At 37.6% G+C, this 20164-nt stretch overlaps 7 pseudogenes across 7 annotated transcripts; all 7 read right to left on the bottom strand.

Moving 5' to 3' along the window:
- Positions 1-144: 144 nt before the first annotated feature.
- On the bottom strand, positions 145-3525 carry AT3G42255 (annotated as a pseudogene; the record flags this gene model as incomplete). Its single annotated transcript has 1 exon — positions 145-3525.
- Positions 3526-4188: 663 nt separating this feature from the next.
- Positions 4189-4583, bottom strand: AT3G42254 (annotated as a pseudogene; the record flags this gene model as incomplete). Its single annotated transcript has 2 exons — positions 4189-4384; positions 4465-4583.
- Positions 4584-6407: 1824 nt separating this feature from the next.
- Positions 6408-7809, bottom strand: AT3G42253 (annotated as a pseudogene; the record flags this gene model as incomplete). The annotated part of the gene is made up of 1 exon: positions 6408-7809.
- Positions 7810-10677: 2868 nt separating this feature from the next.
- Positions 10678-12291, bottom strand: AT3G42252 (annotated as a pseudogene; the record flags this gene model as incomplete). Its single annotated transcript has 1 exon — positions 10678-12291.
- A 461-nt stretch (positions 12292-12752) lies between these two features.
- Positions 12753-13469, bottom strand: AT3G42251 (annotated as a pseudogene; the record flags this gene model as incomplete). Its single annotated transcript has 1 exon — positions 12753-13469.
- A 2132-nt stretch (positions 13470-15601) lies between these two features.
- Positions 15602-15904, bottom strand: AT3G42250 (annotated as a pseudogene; the record flags this gene model as incomplete). Its single annotated transcript has 1 exon — positions 15602-15904.
- A 477-nt stretch (positions 15905-16381) lies between these two features.
- On the bottom strand, positions 16382-18263 carry AT3G42245 (annotated as a pseudogene; the record flags this gene model as incomplete). Its single annotated transcript has 1 exon — positions 16382-18263.
- Positions 18264-20164: the final 1901 nt, after the last annotated feature.

Genomic DNA, 20164 nt, shown 5'->3' with positions numbered 1-20164 from the left:
TCAAGCATGTTAAAACAAAAACCATTACATATAATCATGTCTTTAGCTTCATGTCTTCATCTAGCAATACCACATTACTTTAAATTGCTTCATATCTCAAGCATTCATCTTCCGTTGGATCTAAAACAACAAAACAAAACACAATAGTTATTTCGAAATAAAGAAACGCTTTTGACGAGCTCTAGCCGACGCAAAGTCATGAATGACAGTGTCAAAGTCTATGCTTTCTAACCAACTTTTTCAATACACAGAATAGCTAGACCATTCAACCTTTGTTGAGACATAGAGGACCTTATTTAATTGTTTAATAACTTCAATTTTAAGAAGCTTCTCTCGGCCAAAGCCACCGTCATGGGTGTTGTTAATAGGATTCGATAAGCGATTGAAACACTGGCATAACAACCTACATTTTCTACAAACTCAAGCACTTCACTAGGTGTCATTGACACTTGAGATAAAGTCCTTTGCAAAACTTTTAATTCCAAAAGAGATCATTTAAATCAACATCCGAGACATTCTCATGAGAAAATGTTTTGTGAAAAATAATGCAATGCTTTTTTAATCGAGAAATTCCCACAAATAGCACACTTTTAAGTTTTTTGGACAAAAAAGCATTAAAATTTTTTTAAGACATAAATAGCACTTTAATAATTATTTGAGAAATTCCTAAAAGTAACACTAAAAAAATTTTTATGGACAATAATAATAGCACAATTTTTTTATATAAAATCATATCGACCAAAATAAATTAGAAATAAATTTAAAATATTATATTTGGGTTCTCTGTTTCCAATTTAGGGTATATATTTCAACTATTTAAAAGAAGAGAAATTCCCACAAATAGCACACTTTTAAGTTTTTTGGACAAAAATAGCATTACAAAGTTTTTTAGACATAAATAGCACTCAAATAATTATTTGAGAAATTTTAAAAGTGACAATAATAAAACCACAATTTTATATTAAATCTATTCAACCAAAAGAAATGAGAAATAAATTTAAAATGTTATATTTGGGTTCTCTATTTCCAATTTAGGGCATATATTTCAACTATTTAAAAGAAATTTTGATTCATTTTAATATTAGTTTATGATATTTTATTGGGGTTTCCTATTTCCAATTTAGGGTATATATTTTCACCATTTAGAAGAGATTTTTCATTTTAAAATTAGTTTGTAGTATTATATTTGTTTTTTTTTTCCAATGTAGGGTATATATTTTCACTATTTAAAAGTTTTTTGATTCAATTTAATATTAGATTAGTGTTTGCTCTCATTTTTATTTGGGAGATTGATACAAATGATAATAAAAAACTTTATTATTTAATTATTTTATAGAGGATTAAAAACTTTATATGCTATTTTTGGAAGTTTCAAAAGAATGTGCTATTTTTGGAATAATAAAGTTTTTTAGTGCTATTTGTGTCAATCCCCCTTTTTAATTCACTTTCATCAAGTAATTTTAATTTCAATGAATCAAACAAAAATCCAAATACACTTTTAAAAGTCATCATTTGTTCAAATCTATCCTTTACCGAAGAAATTGCCATATCCGCAACAACAAGGAAATAATTGACTCTAAAACCATCTTCAACCGATAATGTTTTTTCATCATGAATATTCTCATCAAAGTGATTTTTTCTAAAGACACGACCCCTACATGGAAATATAGGATTAACATTCATATCATGGGCGAGACCTTGAGCTACTTTCAAAGAAGCACTAAACCCTTCATCTCTATAATCTTCAAAATATAAGATTATACCTTCTAATTGTTTTACAGCACTATCAATGCATATAGATTTGGATTGTAAGCTCTTGCTTACCTTGTTTATGACTTTGATGATTTGGATTGTAAGCTCTTGCATATATACATAGAGTTGGATTGTAGTCATACCAAGTAAAAACTCATAATTCTCAAGTGAATTCACTCAACTTTCCGTTTGACTTTTTGTTATCACCACATGATTCATATAGATTAATTAAAGCTAATCTCACTTGAGGAGCTTATAATCTAATAACTTTCACACTTTTTCTTCGACTTTCCCATCGAGTATTAGAAAATGATTTCATAATTAAGTAAGGAACATGATCAAGCAAAATTTTCCACCTTTTTGTAGAGTTAGAATATAATACATATATTCGTTGTAATGCTACAAAAAAAAAAAAATAGCTTTCACACAGGAATGAACCATATCACTTACTACAAGATTTAAACTATGACAAGCACAAGGCATATATAATGCTTTTGAGTTAATGTCAAACAATCTCTTTTGAAACCCTTGATGCTTTTTTTTCATATCAGACCCATTATCATAACCTTGTGTGACGTCTCACATTTCTAACATCAAGATCTAAAGATTTTAGCGCATCAATTATTCTTTCAAAAAAACCTAATCTGGATGTATCATCTACGATAAGAAACTCGAAAAAGTACTCTTCTACTTTCACTTTTCTATCTACCATTCTTACGCATCGTACTATTAAAGTCATCTGTTCTTGATGGCTTACATCCGGGGTACAATCAAGATTGATAGAGAAATATTTGGCCTCTCTTATGATATTCTTAATAGAAAATTGAACTTTATGAGCAAAAAAAGATATCAATTCATTTTGAATATTATGACCAAGATAATGATGATGTATTTCACGAGTATGAATGTGCCTAATGTGATCTTGCATTGTTACATCATATTCGGCTATGGATTCAATCATACCTAAGAAATTACCATTACTATCTTGGTAAAGTTTCTCATTTGACCCACAAAAAGCTAAATTTTGTTTAGCAAGATACTTCAGAACCGTAATAATTCTAATCAAAACAAGTCTCCACCTTTCTTTCCCTTCTCTAACTTCTCTTTGTAATTCTTTATCAATAGTTTGACTTGTCTCTAATCTAACTAGCATTTCATTCCAAGTTTTCATGTAAGCCATATGTTCTACACTTCTCTCATGCTTTTGAAGTCTCTCGCTAAGATGTTTCCAATCATTTAACCATCATTTGCTAGCACACTTAAATAACTGATAATAGGTTTTTAGTCAATTATCCTAAAACACCAATCATATCGTTGTAATATTTTAGGTTGTCAATCCAAATGGGTGTGATGCTAACAATCAAGATGTGATCAGAAGTCACTAAGTCAAGCCAAGCAATAACAGGTTTTGGTGTGTTCTAGCAGTTCTAAGTGAACATGTAGTAAACAAAAATTCAAGCAGAAACAATAAAACACTCGACCAACACAGCTCTTTGCAAAGCACTGGGTGAGGTCGAGTGACAGGTCGAGTAATAGACAGAAAATATAACAGGGATACTCGACTGCACAGTCTGTTGCCAGACAACTGGGTGGTCGAGTATCAGGTCGAGTAACAGTAAAGAATTGCAGAAACTAAGCAACAGATGACAAGATGCAGTAAACAACAGTAGAGTAAACAAAGAATTCAATCAGATAAAGAATTCCCGAGGATGGTTTAATTGAGTAGTTTCGTTTCCTCAGTTTACAGGTGATTGACATGCTCAATAAATTAACCCTAGACAACAAGTTCATTAACCAAATCTAAGTGCCACCGCAACAGAGACTCTCAAGTTAACCTAGTCCCAGACTCAATCACCATTGACGAGAGCTAACCTAACAGGCATTACGAATCAACAAGTTAAAGCCAAAACGCTCCCTGCAACCAATACCTTGGTACATGGTCACGAATCTCTGGAATTATTGGTTCAGACATTTCATCGAACACCTTTTGGGCGCGGAAATGTCTGGGCTCAAATTCTGGTTGATCAGAAAGCAATAGGCATTAAGAATAACTAATCCAGAAGGGATCTATCAATCAATACTCAATCACCTAGCATACTGAGAATTCTACACTACTCTAACCCATCCTCAGAAACCTATTCACTACTCAGACATCATTGCGGAGAACAAAAACGTTGAACAAGATGAAAACATGATAACAACAGTGTAACAGCAGGATGATAACAGAATGAACAACAGTAAACGAAATCAAGAACAAAAGCTGAATACTGAATACTGAATAGATAAAGAGAAATCTGGATTACAAAAGGTCTAGAACATAAGGTCTGCGGAAATAAAACTAGATAAAAACTTGTCTGCGAAAATGTGAAGTACATGCTACTTATAGCCAAATATTCTGAAACCCTAATACTTAAAACGACGCAGTATTAGGACGGATTAAGAACTGTACTCGACCCATGTGGTTGAGTGGGTGGTCGAGTGAATAACTGGAGTCTTCTTTTCTTCCTTGTGCTCGAGTGTCTGGTTGAGTCCGGAATGAAGAAGGCTCTGAAGCTTGTCATCGAGTATGCAGTCGAGTGGTGGTGATGGTGATACTCGACTTCCAGGTAGAGTGAAGAGGTCGAGTAGTGTTCTGGCAATGAAGGTGAAGACACTCGGCCTCGGGGTGGAGTGATGTGATCGAGTTATTGTCAGGTGATGGGATGAAGACACTCGACCTCGGGGTCGAGTGATGTGATCAAGTAGTGATGTCCTCTACTCGACCAGGGGGTCGAGTGATCTATTGAGATCTTGAAGCTTCTACTCGACCTCGGGGTCGAGTGGTTTGACATGATCAGGCCCGCTTCTTCCAGATAGCTCGTCAACAGCTCCAAATCACATGAAATCAACGCAAATATGCAACATGCATGCAAATCTATCCTAAACATGTAAAGTGATGACAAATGATGAGAAATGGTATAAAACAGTGATGACAAATGGATGCTCAAAACATGCAAAATACACACTTATCAACTCCCCCAAACTTAGTCTTTGCTTGCCCTCAAGCAAACAATCAAGAACAAGCTGGAGGTGAGGTTTGAAAGCGGGGACTTAGAGCCAAAGCACCAGATAGACCAGATGAAATCAATGTCCAAGTTGAAAGTTCTAAGCTGCAAGATCGAATTCTACTTAAAAACGTTAGCCATGCCTCATTATCAATCAATCTGACTCATATGCTCGACCTACACATATTTTCAAATCTACCAATCCCTATAACATTTATTAGTTCTGGAACGTGAATCAAGAAATGCATCATCAATGAACTCATTTGGCTAAGGTAAAAGGTCAAGAAACAAAGATGGTCCCTTACAGAATAGGCTTCAGTAACAGGGGATCTCTCAAGAAAAATGATTAAGCTTTAGTAGAATGCTAAAGGTAAGTCCCAAGCTATGCATACAGAGATAAGATCCCATCTACCCAGAGTATATCAAATGAAGCTCTAATGGTAATCCCATCTCCAATCCCAACATAAGAACTTAACTCTACCCTTTGCATTCATGAATCTTTTAAACCCTTGTTCTAATCATTCTTTTCTTTTCTCTTAACTCTAGGAGAAGCTTTCTCAACAATTTGTTACATCTAGCGGATTTGGATTTCTTTAACTACTAAGGTTCCTGTTTTTAACATTTTAAAACCAAGGGCTTTTGCCCATCTCAAATAGCTAACAAGAACTCTTTCTTTTCTTTACAAATCTCAAAACCTTTACTAGACTTTTTCTGCTTCTTTAGCTTACTCACCTAGAGTCCTTTGCCTTTTCTCATCAATGAATCAACCCCTTTTTTCTTTTTAACACATCCCAACCCAAAGTATAAGCGCCCACCTAGTCCTATCTAGTCCGAAAAATGCGAACTAGAACTACATGAGACACTATCTCTATCATTACGAACCTAACACTTTCTACCAAGCTTAATCGGAATAAGACCTCACAAACACTCACAAGTGATATAGGGCTTGAAAGAAAGTCTAGGTTTGGGTTCGGGTTAACTGCTCTAATAAGGAGAGTCAGCTACTTGTATTAACAAGAGTGATCAAAATGAATAAGAAAATCCAAGTATTTTAGGGTATCCATGAGTTCAAATTTGATGCAGACATGATAATTAAAGATCAGATTCAGGTTCAAATTGATAGGGAATGGTATCACATCATGACAGTGTGGTCGAGCAGAGCAATCTAGGCATGGTGCAGTTTTACTGCAATTTCAATGACTACGCATCAAACAACTGACAACGAGGGCACTGAGCTTATTTGGTGAACCAAAATGCTTACAAGGCTATCTCATCATTATCCCCTATGCATATGCAACAATCCTAAACGAAACACTCTAGACTCGATCCTACATGTAATGCAACTACATGAACACTCTTTTTTTTTGTGAAATCATTTTCTGAAATTTTTCAAAATTTTTGGTTTTCCTATGCCTTAGATGAATGCAGACTCAAAAATATATACAATGCAACACACACTTCCTGAGCCCTTCCCCAAACTTAAATCACACAGTCCACTATGTGAATAAACTTGGAAGAGAGTACTCAGGACAAATCCAATCACCGTAACAAAAAATGAAGAAACAAATCACAACAGATGATATAATACAATGGTGAAGTGAGGCGCTTACCTCAGTCGAAGAATGAACGTAGTTGCTCGTCAATGGCTGTCTGTGTTTGCTCCCAGGCCATGGACGAACCGCCTTGTTCCGTATCAGCTCCAGCAGGTGGGTACTCGACCTCATCAGCTTTGTGGCCGCCAGTACCGCTCTGAGGATACTCGACCTCTCTCCTTCGGCTGCGGCCAGCATCGCGGTCGCGTAAACTACGAGACTGCAGAAGTCGTCTGCTCCTACTTCTAGATCGAGTGAGTGTGGTCCTCCTCTTCCTCCCAGATTCACGAGGCTCGAATGATGAATGCCTCGCAGGGACATGCGGAATCTCCTGCTCTCTAGGCTCAGGCCTGCGCTGACTTGGCTCGGGCGCATCATATCTCCTCGAAGGCATGTCCTGAGGAAGATGTCCCTGCGGGATAGCTGTAGTGGAAGAGGAGCAGCTGATCTTGTCCTTCAGAAACTTGATAGCCCTGAGGCACTTGGCGAGTAACTTATCATGTTTCTTGCACCACTTCTGCAGCTTGCTGTGTTCCTGTGAGCTTCGCTCAAACTCTTGCTTTTCCTCGCAGGAGGTATATGCTCACTGAAATGATACATGCTCGTGTCAAACTCCGCCTCATCTATATCATCCGTCTTATCAACATCTTCTGTTGTAGCTCCTTCGGTATGACTGATCTCCTCAGTTGGTGAACTACCCTCGAAATAAAGATCTTCAAGCGCAGGCTTGAAGTCAATGTTCCTGCCCTCGAGAATCCTAGTAGCGTTAATGCAGGGGAGAAGAATGATGGCGATTCTAATCGATGAATGCTCGAACCTGTAGCGGTGAAAGTTGCCAGCCATGTCAAACTCCAAGAACTCACATCTGCGCAAATGATCCAAGTCCATCATCCTCGGTGCTAACCCTGGTTCCTTGAGCGGTACTCCACAAGCTTCGAGAATTGGCGTCACAACGCCACCCACGCATTGTGCTCCTCTCACCTTCTTCTTTCCGTTCGTCAACGCCCACTTCCTGTATCCACACAGATGGATCAACAGAGGCATTACTGGTGGTGCGTTGTTGAGATCGCCTCTCAAGACATTCTTTCCCTTCGTCCGGCGGAGAATCCCTGTAAGCGCATAATCTATCATCTCCATGTCCGTGTTAGACACGGTGCCTGTAGACTCCCTGGAGTAAAAGACGTTGGCAACCAATCTCTGAAAGTAGCAGATCACAGGACTCCGGATTTGGTTGCTCTTGGACCACACCGAGTTTAGCGGTAGATGTTCCCTATAATGGCCCACAAATCCTTAAGCTTTTCTCTGTCAAATCTGGGTTTGGTTCCCTTTCCACTAGGGAAACCAAACAGTTCTTCCAACTTGTTGATCGAAAGCTGATACCGCTGTTCATTCACTGAGAACGTCAAGAAGCCTAACCCCATGGTATCCAGCTAAAAGTTTGTGAGTGCCTTATACATCTCCACTTGCAGCGTGAAAAGAAACTCGATTGTCTCTTCCCTATAGGCAAGGTAAGGGTAAGACATGAGTGTCTCCAGATGACACTTCTCGAACAGATGCTGCACGTCCTCCAGTAACCCCAACTGGGCTAAATTCTCATAGCACGGATACCTCGTTCCCCAGAAGTCATTCATCTCAAAGAATCTGATATACTCCTCCACTGTAACCTCGTCGGGTTTGTTCATCAGCTTTGTCTCCTTAAGCCATGACTCTGGCTCATACTCAGTTTCTATGTCCTTGATAATAGGTTTTTAGTCAATTATCCTAAAACACCAATCATGTCGTTGTAGTATTTTAGGTGTCAATCCAAATGGGTGTGATGCAAACAGATGAGATGTGATCAGAAGTCACTAAGTCAAGCCAAGCAATAACAGTTTTGGGGTTTCTAACAGTCCTAAGCGAACATGCAGAAAACAGAAACAATAACAGAATTACTAAAATCACTCGACCACAACAGGCTGATGCCAGAAGTAGGATATGGTCGAGTAACAGGTCGAGTAACAGACAGGATATGAAACAGATATACTCGATTGCACAGTCTGTTGCCAGACACTGGGTGTGGTCGAGTAACAGACAGGAAACGAGACAACTGTACTCGACTGCACAGTCTGTTGCCAGACACTGGGTGTGGTCGAGTAAGTTGGTCGAGTAATTGCAAAAACGAAGAAACAGGCAATGAGAACGAATAAGCGATAACGATAAAACAGAGAAATCAGATAGACGAGAAATTCCTAAGGATGGGGCAATCGAATAGAGTGGTATCCTAGCCTATCGGAATGGTTAACAAGCGCAATCAAGCTATCCCTAGACAACAGGTTCAACAACAGATCAATTCACTCCCGTGATAGAAATCCTCAAGCAAAGCTAGCCCAGACTAATTCCCATTAACGGAATCTAACTATGCAGGCAATAAGAACAGACTGATAAAGTCAATAACCGCTCTAAACCGCCAATCCCTTGGGATAGAGACGAATATCTCAGGAACTAGTGGATCAAGCATTCCATCGAACACCTTCTGGGTGCGGGAATGCTTGAGATCGAATTCCAGTTGATCAGAAAGAAATAAGCAGTAAACGCAACTAGTCCTGAAGGGATTCAATCAATTCTAAAACTTAACCATTCTACAGACTACGGATTCCACAATTACTCTATCCCAACCCTAAGAATTCTAAGTCACTACTCATACAACATGCTCAAAGACATAAACGCAGATAAATGATAATATTGCATAAGTAAAGAGATAAAGAGTAGAGAAACAAGATGACATATGAAATCAAATGCGGAATCTAAATAACTTAGAAAAATCTCGAATTACAGGTTGCAGAAGCAAAAGCGGCGTAGCAGAGTAAAACTGAAAATAAAACTGAAGCAAAAACTCAATGTCGACTAGATGTCTCAGTATAGTAGACGGGCCAATAACCTAATCGCCCGGCCCATAGAATGATATTGGGCCGAGATGGGCTTCGTGATCAGATGGAGGTCCAAGCCGCTTCCAAACACTTTGTCTTCTCCTCTTCTCTTCCTTGTGCTCAGCTTGTTTGGTTGAGTGCGGATTTGAGTAGACTGTGAAGACGTGATCGAGTGTCCGGTCGAGTGATGGTGATGGTGGTGAGTGATGATACTCGACCAGGGGGTCGAGTAACTTGGTAGAGTGAATTGTCGAGTGTGGTCAGGTGGTGTGGCGAAGTGATACTCGACCAGGGGGTCGAGTGGCGTCATCGAGTGGCCTGAGCTGGGGATACTCGACCAGGGGGTCGAGTAGGTGGGAAGAATGGCTCCAAAGTTACTCGACTTGGGGGTCGAGTATGGTGCTAGATGCACACGACCTAGTGGTCGAGTATGTCTTCTGGTTCTGGCTCGTTTCTTCCAATTTGCTCGCAAACAGCTCCAAATCACCTGAAAACAACTCAGAAATGCAATATGTATGCAAAGCTATCCTAATCATGCAAAGTATGCAAGAATGATGAGAAATGATATAAAACAGTGATGAATGATACGAAACTGGACTCAAAACGATGATGAATGGACACTGAAAACATGCAAATTATAGACATATCAGTCCTCATCAATCAGCTCATATCTACTCGACATCGCCCTCTTTCCTCTGGCGATTTCAGCTCTTCTCTGATTACGTCGGGCTGCAGAGCGTTCGAATTCATCCCTGAAGCTTTGGTAAACATGTTGCTCTCTCGGTCTAGCGGACCAGGACTCAGCTTCATCCACATTGTAATCAGGGTCCTTAGAGGATTCTCCACTGTAGTTACTCATGATGAAACCTGAAAACAGAAGAAACTCAAAAATAAACGTTAATACGTTAGTAACAACAAACCAAAAACACAAACCAATCAAGTGAACCGGTCGAGTGACGTAGTCGAGTAAACCTTTGGTTTTGAATTTTTTTTTTCTTTTCTTTCGGTTGATCGAGTGATTTTGTTTGGTCGAGTGAAGCTTGTTTCGTGGTTAGAGTGAGGCGGCGGTCGAGTGGTGAGCTTGAAGAGGAGGAGAACAGCTGCGGTTTGACCGTGGAAATAGAGGAGCGGTCGAGTGAACTTTGAAATGAAGGCGGGGGAGAAGCGGAGGTGCTCTTCGCGTGAAGTCGAGTGGTTTCGGTGAAGACTAGTGGAGTTGTGAGCTAGAGAAGGCTGTGTAGTGGTCGAGTAAACGTAGAACAAGAGCTGATGTGGAGATGGTGAAGCGGGAGGCAAGGTCGAGTGGTGAATGATGTTGTGATTGGAGAGATGAGAGAAGCGGTGGTCGAGTGTCTTCCTTGAAGAGGAGAAACGACTGCTTGGTCAAGTGGTGAAGAGGTCGAGTGCTTTAAGACGATTGAGAGGTGGTGGTGGTGAGGAATGGTCGAGTGGTAGCTCGAGACGGTGGTGAAGAGGCGATGGGAGCGGTGGCTGTGAAAGGCGAGAGAGAAGCGGTTGAGTGCCTGAGGAAAAGAGATGGTGAGGTCGAGTGGTGCTTTGGACGGATGATGATGGCGCTGAAGTCGAGTGATGGAGGAGATGACGAGGTGATAAGGTCGAGTAGAGAGGGATGGAGGTCGAGTGATGTGGTAGACGTCGAGTGGAGGAGAAGAGATGAGGGGGGATTCCTTGTCCGTTGGTCTGTTGCATGGAGGACATGGGCGTCAGCGGCGGATCCCACAATGTCTTCTTGTCTCTTCTCTTTTCACTAGAAAACCTCCAGGAAATCCCACAATCTTCTGTAAACTTGATAAACTCCTTGGAAGACCCTGTAGCTTCTGTTGGTCGAGTAAAACGATGATTTAAAATTTTTTGGGTTTTAAACATCACTCATACTCGACCAATGTACTCGATCTCTAGGCCATCAATAGAGTAAAAGTTTAAAATTATTACTCTAACTTCACGTTACTCATTTTTTTTTTTTTCTGAGAACCACAAACACAACAAATCAAAATTAACAAGAAAGTAAAAATTATTTACAAGGATAATCATGGGACTTCCTCCATAGTGAACTTGTTTTAAGTCTCTAGCTTGACTCCTCACACTTATCAAGAAGAAAATGAACTGTATAGAGAGTCTGCATAATCCTCTCTGATACCATCATCATAGTCAGCGTCCTCCCTGGAGAGGTCTGCAGCAGAATACTCAATTCCCCTCTCTTCAAAATATGCTTCTTTCTCTTCTGGAGGGTAATCTATCGCTTCAGACCATCTTGAAGTGAACTTCTTTCTCGGGATATTGTCGATCCCGCCTTTAGGTTGAGCTACCTTCTGCTACTGATTCAGCTTACTTCTAAGTTCCTCAACAGTGTGGGCTACCTGCTCTATAGTTTCATCTTGCTTATCAGACCTCTTTTTAAGTTCTTTCACTCTGTAAGTCTCATATCCTTCTCCTGAGATCACTCTATCATTTCCAGAGGTTTTTTCCATCTTCTGTTGACCCTTGTGGAGTTTTGTTGATGCCAAACTGCAACTTGATATGCTTTCCAAGGTTGAGACTTATTTTCCCTTCCATGACATCTATCACTGCTCCCACTGAAGCTAAGAATGGTCTTCCCAGTATTAAGGGATCCTTATGCTCTACTTCCATATCCAGCACCACGAAGTCTGTAGGCACTTCTACTCCATTAATCATGACTGGTAGATCTTTCAGCATGCCAAAGGGTTTTCTAGAAGACCTATCCGCAAGGATCAAAGTCAGGTCACAAGGTTTATACTGAATGAACTCTAACCTTCTTGCCACAGAGAGTGGCATCAAGCTGACAGAGGCTCCGAGATTGCACAGACAATCGCTGAAAGCAAATTCCCCAATGGAACATGGTAGAGAGAAAGATCCCGGATCTTCTAACTTCTCTTGAACAATCCTCTTATCAGCAGATCAAGTTCGCATACAGTCGAGGTGTACCGGGATCAAGAAGACAACAAGAAAAACACACAGTTAGTAACCGAAAAGAAAATTGAAAAAGAACTTGATCTAAGCAAGTCTGAAATCTCAAATGTAACAAACAAACACCCAATTGGCAACGGCGCCAAATTGATAATAGGTTTTTAGTCAATTATCCTAAAACACCAATTATATCGTTGTAGTATTTTAGGTTGTCAATCCAAATGGGTGTGATGCTAACAATCAAGATGTGATCAGAAGTCACTAAGTCAAGCCAAGCAATAACAGGTTTTGGTGTGTTCTAGCAGTTCTAAGTGAACATGCAGAAAACAGAAATTCAAACAGAAACAATAAAACACTTGACCAACACAGCTCTTTGCAGAGCACTGGGTGAGGTCGAGTGACAGGTTGAGTAACAGACAGAAAATATAACAGGGATACTCGACTGCACTGTTTGTTGCCAAACAACTGGGTGATCGAGTATCAGGTCGAGTAACAGTAAAGAATTGCAGAAACTAAGCAACAGAAGACAAGATGCAGTAAACAACAGTAGAGTAAACAAAGAATTCAATCAGATAAAGAATTCCCACGGATGGGGTAATTGAGTAGTTTCGTTTCCTCAGTTTACCGGTGATTGACATGCTCAAAAAAAAACTTGTCTGCGAAAATGTGAAGTACATGCTACTTATAGCCAAATATTCCGAAACCCTAATACTTAAAACGACACAGTATTGGGACGGATTAAGAAATGTACTCGACCCATGTGGTCGAGTGGGTGGTCGAGTGAATAGCTGGAGTCTTCTTTTCTTTCTTGTGCTCGAGTGTCTGGTTGAGTGCGGAATGAAAAAGGCTCTAAAGCGTGTCATCGAGTATGCAGTCGAGTGGTGGTGATGGTGATACTCGACTTCCAGGTAGAGTGAAGAGGTCGAGTAGTGTTCTGGCAATGAAGGTGAAGACACTCGGCCTCGGGGTCGAGTGATGTGATCGAGTGATTGTCAGGTGATGGGATGAAGACACTCGACCTCGGGGTCGAGTGATGTGATCAAGTAGTGATGTCCTCTACTCGACCAGGGGGTTGAGTGATCTGTTGAGATCTTGAAGCTTCTACTAGACTTCGGGGTCGAGTGGTTTGACATGATCAGGACCGCTTCTTCCATATAGCTCGTCAACAGCTCCAAATCACCTTAAATCAACGCAAATATGCAACATGCATGCAAATCTATTCTAAACATGCAAAGTGATGACAAATGATGAGAAATGGTATATAACAGTGATGATATGATGCTAAAGTGATGACAAATGGATGCTCAAAACATGCAAAATACACACTTATCAGTAACCATGAGATTTAATCAACTTGCAACAAAAACAATAAACTTATTCACATGTTTCGAACAAACTAACCACTTTCTATCACAAGTTTCTCCATTACTCAATTTTCTAGAATAATATTGATATGAGAAATGTCTATAATATTTATCAAGAGGAAAGTCAAATTTAATTCTCTTTTAAGTCCACATGCAACTAACTCATCTCTTGTTTTATTATCAAGATTTTCCCAATGTCTAGGACCAAAAGTATCAAAATGAAATCTTTGTTGTTCATGACCATTCAAACTTTCATGTAAAGATGCATTTGACACATTATCATGCTCACTCAATCTATTAGGATCATTATAAGGAAATATTTTCTTGCTCATGAACATTAAAACTTTCAAATGCATTTGGAACATTATTACTGGAACCATCATTTAAATCATTCACGTTTTTGGTTTGTTGAGAAACACTAGCATTATCACCTTGTTTTTTAACAAATTTATCCATAACCCCTCTTTGAGATTGAATAAATAATGCATCTCTTTTTCTTTTCTTTAGTTTGTTATTTCCACACAAAACCATGATCAAAAGTCAAAATAATTAATAGATAGCACCTAGATTAACAAATTCGTGGCAGTGAACGGTGGCAATTGCAATTAACAAAAATTGATGTCACCAAAATCAAAGAAAATGATTAAACAATAAATTAAGATATATACTAAGTGTTTGAAGAAAGACCAAATTTAGATCTACTTCAACTTCTGTTTTTTGGCTTGACTCAAAACTTACGAAGTTACAATTAACGGTTATAGACACAAGAATCAAGATGATTGAGCTACGATTCTGGTTCTCTTTTTTTTTTTATGTTAAGAATTTATCGAGAAAGCAAAAATAAATAAATATATATTCAGGAATTGATTTCGTGTGACCGTTAGAGGAAAGAGATTAGTAAAGCAAAAAGTATTATTTATCTTTTCAGTTATCATTTTCACCAGAAAAGAAGATAAAACTAAGCCTAAAAAAAATTATCACACATAAAGCTGTAAAGAAAATTTAACAAAAAAAAAACAATTTGGGCCTTTCATTTTTTTGGGCTGGTGGCGGTCGCACCTCCGCCATACCTATGTGAGTCAGGCCTGATCACAGAAGAGAAGAAGCAGCCCAGATTATGCCATTAACCAACCTACTCAATCACTACCTCAACCCTCTGATCATTCTGCAATCAACCAGACAACCTGAACATAGAAAAGAAAAGAGGAGAGAAGGGATTCACGCTCGACCATGATGCCCACTTTGAGCCCACATACTCGATCACATAGTCGATGGACATGTTAAGTGGACTTGAAGCCCGCTTTCTTATCTTTGTCATTTTTGTTATAAATAAGTCTCTAAGGGTTTCCCCTGAGACATTCACCCATTCAGACTATTCACGATATACTCTTTGCTAGTTAGTAGCCGCCTAAACACTTTTATTTCTGCAACTTTGTAACTCGATTTGCTTCTAAGTTATTCAGATTTGCTTTCATTTCCTTTTTTATTTCTGTTTTATTTCCTTTAATCTTTCAAGTTATGCAATCTTCAATCGTTTCTATGTTATTGTCTTTGAGCATGTTGTCTGAGTAGTGATTAGGATTTCTAAGGATGGGATAGAGTAGTTGTGAAACCCCTGGTCGATTCTGATGGTTAAGTGTAGGTTGATTGAATCCCTTCCGGATTAGTTGTGTTTACTGTATATTCCTTTCTGATCAACTGGAATCCAATCCCAAACGTTCCAGGACTCATGTGGTGTTTAATGGAATGTTTGATCTACTAATTCAAGTAATAATCGTCTCAATCCCAAGGGATTGGCCATTTCGACTAGTGATTGACTTTAACAGTCGGTTCATATTGCCAGCATAGGTTGATTACGCTAATGGGAATTAGGTCATGGGTCTAGTCTTCTCTTAGGATTTCAATCACGGGAGTGAATTGATCTGTTGTTCAACATGTTGTCTAGGGATAGCTTCATTGGAAATTATTAACCATTTGAATTGATTAAGGAGACCACACTATTTGATTATTCTTAGAAATTTCTCCCATGCTTCTTTGGCCGACGTAGCTTCAACGACCTTCTCGAACGTATCTCTATCTAATCCTTGATAGACTAGACAGAGAGCTTTCTTGTCTCTCTTTCTTGAGTCTCTCAAACCATCCTTTTGAGTTTGAGAAAGACTACCTTCATTTTCTAGTTCAATGAAACCTTTCTCGATTATCTCCCACACGTCATGTGCTCCTAGGATGGCCTTCATTTGTAGACTCAAATTGCTCTTTGTGAGCACCAGAACTTGGAAGGGAACATTGTTACTCGCCATCTTTAGGATCTTTAAGCTCTGATACCACTTTGTTAGAGTAAAATTCTTTTAGAGGTAATGGAGAAAGTGTTTAACTGTTTTGAGAGAGAGTTTTAGGAAATAGAACTTTTATTACTTTGCTTTAAACTTGAAGACAACTTCACAACATTACAATATTTGAGAGGGGGAGGAGGAATTTATAGCCTCCAAACAACAAAATATCTAAAATATTTTAATCCTAAGTCTAGAGAGTGCTTACATAATATCTAGATTACATTATTCTAATTATCTAGATTACTCTATAAGAGTATCTAGATTTTTATGTTTAAGAAGGTGGAAGATGATACTAGAAAATTTCTAAAACCTTTTAAGGAGGTGGAGATGATGATATTTCTAGTGAAAACTCTAGAACTTGGATTTGGCCATAATTGATTATTGGATAATTGATCCAATAATTAAACTTGATTCAAAATCAAGTTTAACTTTCAACACCCCCTCTTAAACATGATTTTGCTACTCCAAGCAAACTCTTCATCTTGATAAAGTCTTCACGCTTGAGAGGCTTGGTAAAAATATTGGCTACTTGATCATGTGTCTTACCATACTCCAATTGCACGTCCTTCTTGCTAACACACTCTCTAATGTAGTGATAGCGTGTGTCAATGTGTTTATTTCGATCATGAAAGATCGGATTATTTGCCAAAACTATTGCAGACTTATTATCCACAAATATCTTCGTTGGATCTTCTTGTGGTAAGCTTAACTCCTTCATGAAGTTTCTTAACCAAATAGCATGGCACACACATGAAGTTGCCGCTCCTTACTCTGTTTCACAAGTGGATAAAGTGACAATTGGTTGCTTCTGTCAAGAAAACTAGATTGGTGTAAAAGGTTTTCTTATTCGATTAGATACAGAGGCTGTGCCTTTTATACAAGTCATTAACCTAATTACAAAGTATGTAAATTATCTAACTATACCAAGATAATTCACTAATTACATAACAGGTCCATATCTTCCACAATAGCTTCTTCGACATCCATGTGAAAGTCGTGTCTGCATTAATGTAAAACACAAAACCACTTGTGCTCATTCGGTCATCTACGTCGCCACCCCAATCGCTATTGCTATATCCAACTAGCTTGTAATCACTAGTAGTTGAATAATGTAAGCCAAACTTTATGGTACCTTTGATATAGCGAAGAATCCTCTTTGCCGCCGTTAAATGAGTTGTTGTTGAATGTTTCATGTATCGACTAACATCTCCGACTGCATATAAAATATCTGGCCTTGTGCATTTTAAGTATCGCAAGCTCCCAACCAAACTCTTAAAGGTTGTTGGATCCACTCCTTCCCCTTTTTCTTTTTTTGATAATTTGATTCCGCATTCCATTGGTGTGCTCACCGGGTTTGAGTAATTCATCTTAAACTTTTTAAGTGCTTCCTTAGCATCGCCTTCTTGAGTAATGAAAATTCCATTCTCTTCTTGTTTTACTTCAATTCCAAGGTAGTAAGACATCAATCTGATGTCCGTCATCTCGAACTCCTCCGTCATCTCTTTCTTGAATTCTTCGAACATGCTTGGATTGTTACCTGTGAATATCAACTCATCTACATATAAGCATGCAATCAATATATCTTCTTTTTGAATTTGATATAGAGTGCATGCTCTTATGGACACTTGATGAAGTCTTTCTCCTTGAAATATTTGTTAATTTGAGTATTCCAAGCTCTTGGAGCTTGTTTTAATCCATAAAGCGCCTTTTTTAGCCTCAAGACTTTGTCTTCTTCAACTTTGACTATGTGGCCTTGTGGTAGCTCAATATAAACTTCTTGTTCAAGATCTCCATTTAAGAAGGCCGACTTTACATCCATTTGATGTATCTTCCACTTGTTTTGCACCGCTAGTGAAATGATTAGTCTAACCATTACATCCATTGATTAGTCTAACGTTGTCATAGTTGATTCGGTTCTTTGACTATAACCTTTTGCAACTAATCTTGCTTTGTATCTTTCCACTTCTCCTTTAGAGTTTTTCTTTGCTTTATACACCCACTTCACGCCAATTGCCTTGTGCCCATTTGGAAGTGAAGTTAACTCACATGTGTCATTCTTTTATATTGATCTGATCTCTTCATCCATGGCATTTCTTCCAAGTCTTCTTTTCAATGGCTTCTTGGAAATCCATGGGTTCGCACTCCGTTAATAAACAAAATAAGGTAAGGTTTTCTTGATTTTTGGTTACCTCATAGAGCTCTTGTATACTTCTAAAATGTGGAGTCCTTTCACTCGAACTTTCTTCTATTTGAGAACTTGTTGGTGAAGTTGGTGGTGTAGTAGGCTCTTCACTTGATGGCTCCTCTCCTGTTGGATCCGACTCATCTTCTTCAAAAGTCGGCACTGCCTTTCATATATATGATTCTAAACAAAATTTGTCATCGGATCTCATTATCCCCTCATCCTATCACTCGATCTCATCATCGTCACCACCATCTCGTTTCCAGTGCCTTCATCTTCGTTTCGTGATCTTCATTGTTGAAGTCCGATGATCGCAGATAGTCGGAGAACAGAAAAGATAACAAACTCTTTATTAACAGCTTAAACTGTAGTTTACAAAAACTTAATTAAACTTAATCATACACATAAGCTTATATATAGTCTGTACATTAAACCGGATTCTACTTAACCAATGTAACCAAAGATAACCGGTTTATATCTCAATATTCATCTCTTGATCGACATCACTGGATCTTAATCTATACTACCATCTCTCACAAACATAGGAAAAGAAAATTGAGGCTAAATAACATTTTGTTTCTTTGGGAAATGCCTAAAAGAATAAGGTAGGATAACAGTTCAGACTTTTGTAATTTCTGGTTGGAAAAAATTCAACCCGATAATTGATTCTTACAAAAATACATTAAGGAGTATTAGTCGAGTCTGTTGATTAGGAAAAGAGAACGTAAGGATTTATTTGAGTGGGAAAAATACATTCGTGAGTCAATTTGGTACCAGTCTATTTAGCAATTTTGTACATTAATTTTTAGTTGGATCGGTTTTAATAAAAGTTGATTCTAAATCCGTTTTTAAATCTCTTACACCGGATGTTTTCATATTAACAATATAGATATATAGAAGATTTGATTAATGATTTAAGACTATGAATCTCCTATCATCTTTATTTGACTTTTTCTGTTAAATCATTGTATAATATATAAAGTTAAAACAAATCTCAATTTTATTTCCTGCATATCTTGTGATTAAAAATTTTAAAAACAAACATATATTACCCAATTGCCAAAATGTGTTGGTTCAATGTCCCATATGGGCTAAAATGTTTAGACAATGATTTAGAATCATATCATAAATCAACATTAATAAAATAAATGTTTTTTTGGCGGGACGGATTTGACGGGTCGGGTTTTTGAATCAACATTAATAAAATATTATTAATTTGTTGCTTCAATACATATTAAATCTTTAATTTTTTTTTTTTTAACACCACCAATATTAGACATATCAAATTAATCAGATTAGAAAAGAAATGTTACTTAATACCAATTGTAAACTATAAAATACAACTTTCTCATATAATAATAAAATTTGTAAATTTTTATATATAATAAATAATTATTAAATTTTAAAAATCACTACTTTTAGAAAATAAATCATGGGATAGATTAAGAAATTATGGGACATGTTATATTTCGGTACGGGACTATGTGGTCAGTGGGTTTGGATCAATGTTTATAAAACTTTGAAATATTATTAACATTTCGTTTTAATACAGCTTAAATCTTCAGTTTATTAATAATTATTACGAGACATATTGTATACTGTTACTTAATAACAATTGTCAATTATTAAAAGAATTTTTTTTTCAATAGAGAAAATTTGCAAATTTTAATATAAACTAACTTTTAAAAAACAAAATTGTCCGTGTATAAATTATCTTAATATTATTATTATTTTATTTAGTCTTGTCCAGAACGCATGTGAGAGTTATCCAAAGTATAAGTTAATGCACCGTGTATATTGGGGCATTAAAATATTTTTGAGAGTATAATTGATAGTAGTTAACAAATTGTAAACTCCAAACAGGCAAATAACAAAAAAAAATAGTGTTAGTAAAATTATAGTTAAGCTATGTGTTTTTTTGTATGATACATTACATATTTGATATTATAATAGAAATCACATGACATTTAAAAATGTGGACAAAATCACATGACATTTAAAAAACACGTATAAATTTATTTGTGTGTTTGAAAAAAACATGTGTT

Source organism: Arabidopsis thaliana, chromosome 3, assembly GCF_000001735.4.
Source record: "Arabidopsis thaliana chromosome 3, partial sequence".
Taxonomy (NCBI): domain Eukaryota; kingdom Viridiplantae; phylum Streptophyta; class Magnoliopsida; order Brassicales; family Brassicaceae; genus Arabidopsis; species Arabidopsis thaliana.
The sequence above is the reverse complement of the archived record's forward strand: the minus strand, read 5'-3'. Positions and strand labels throughout refer to the sequence as shown.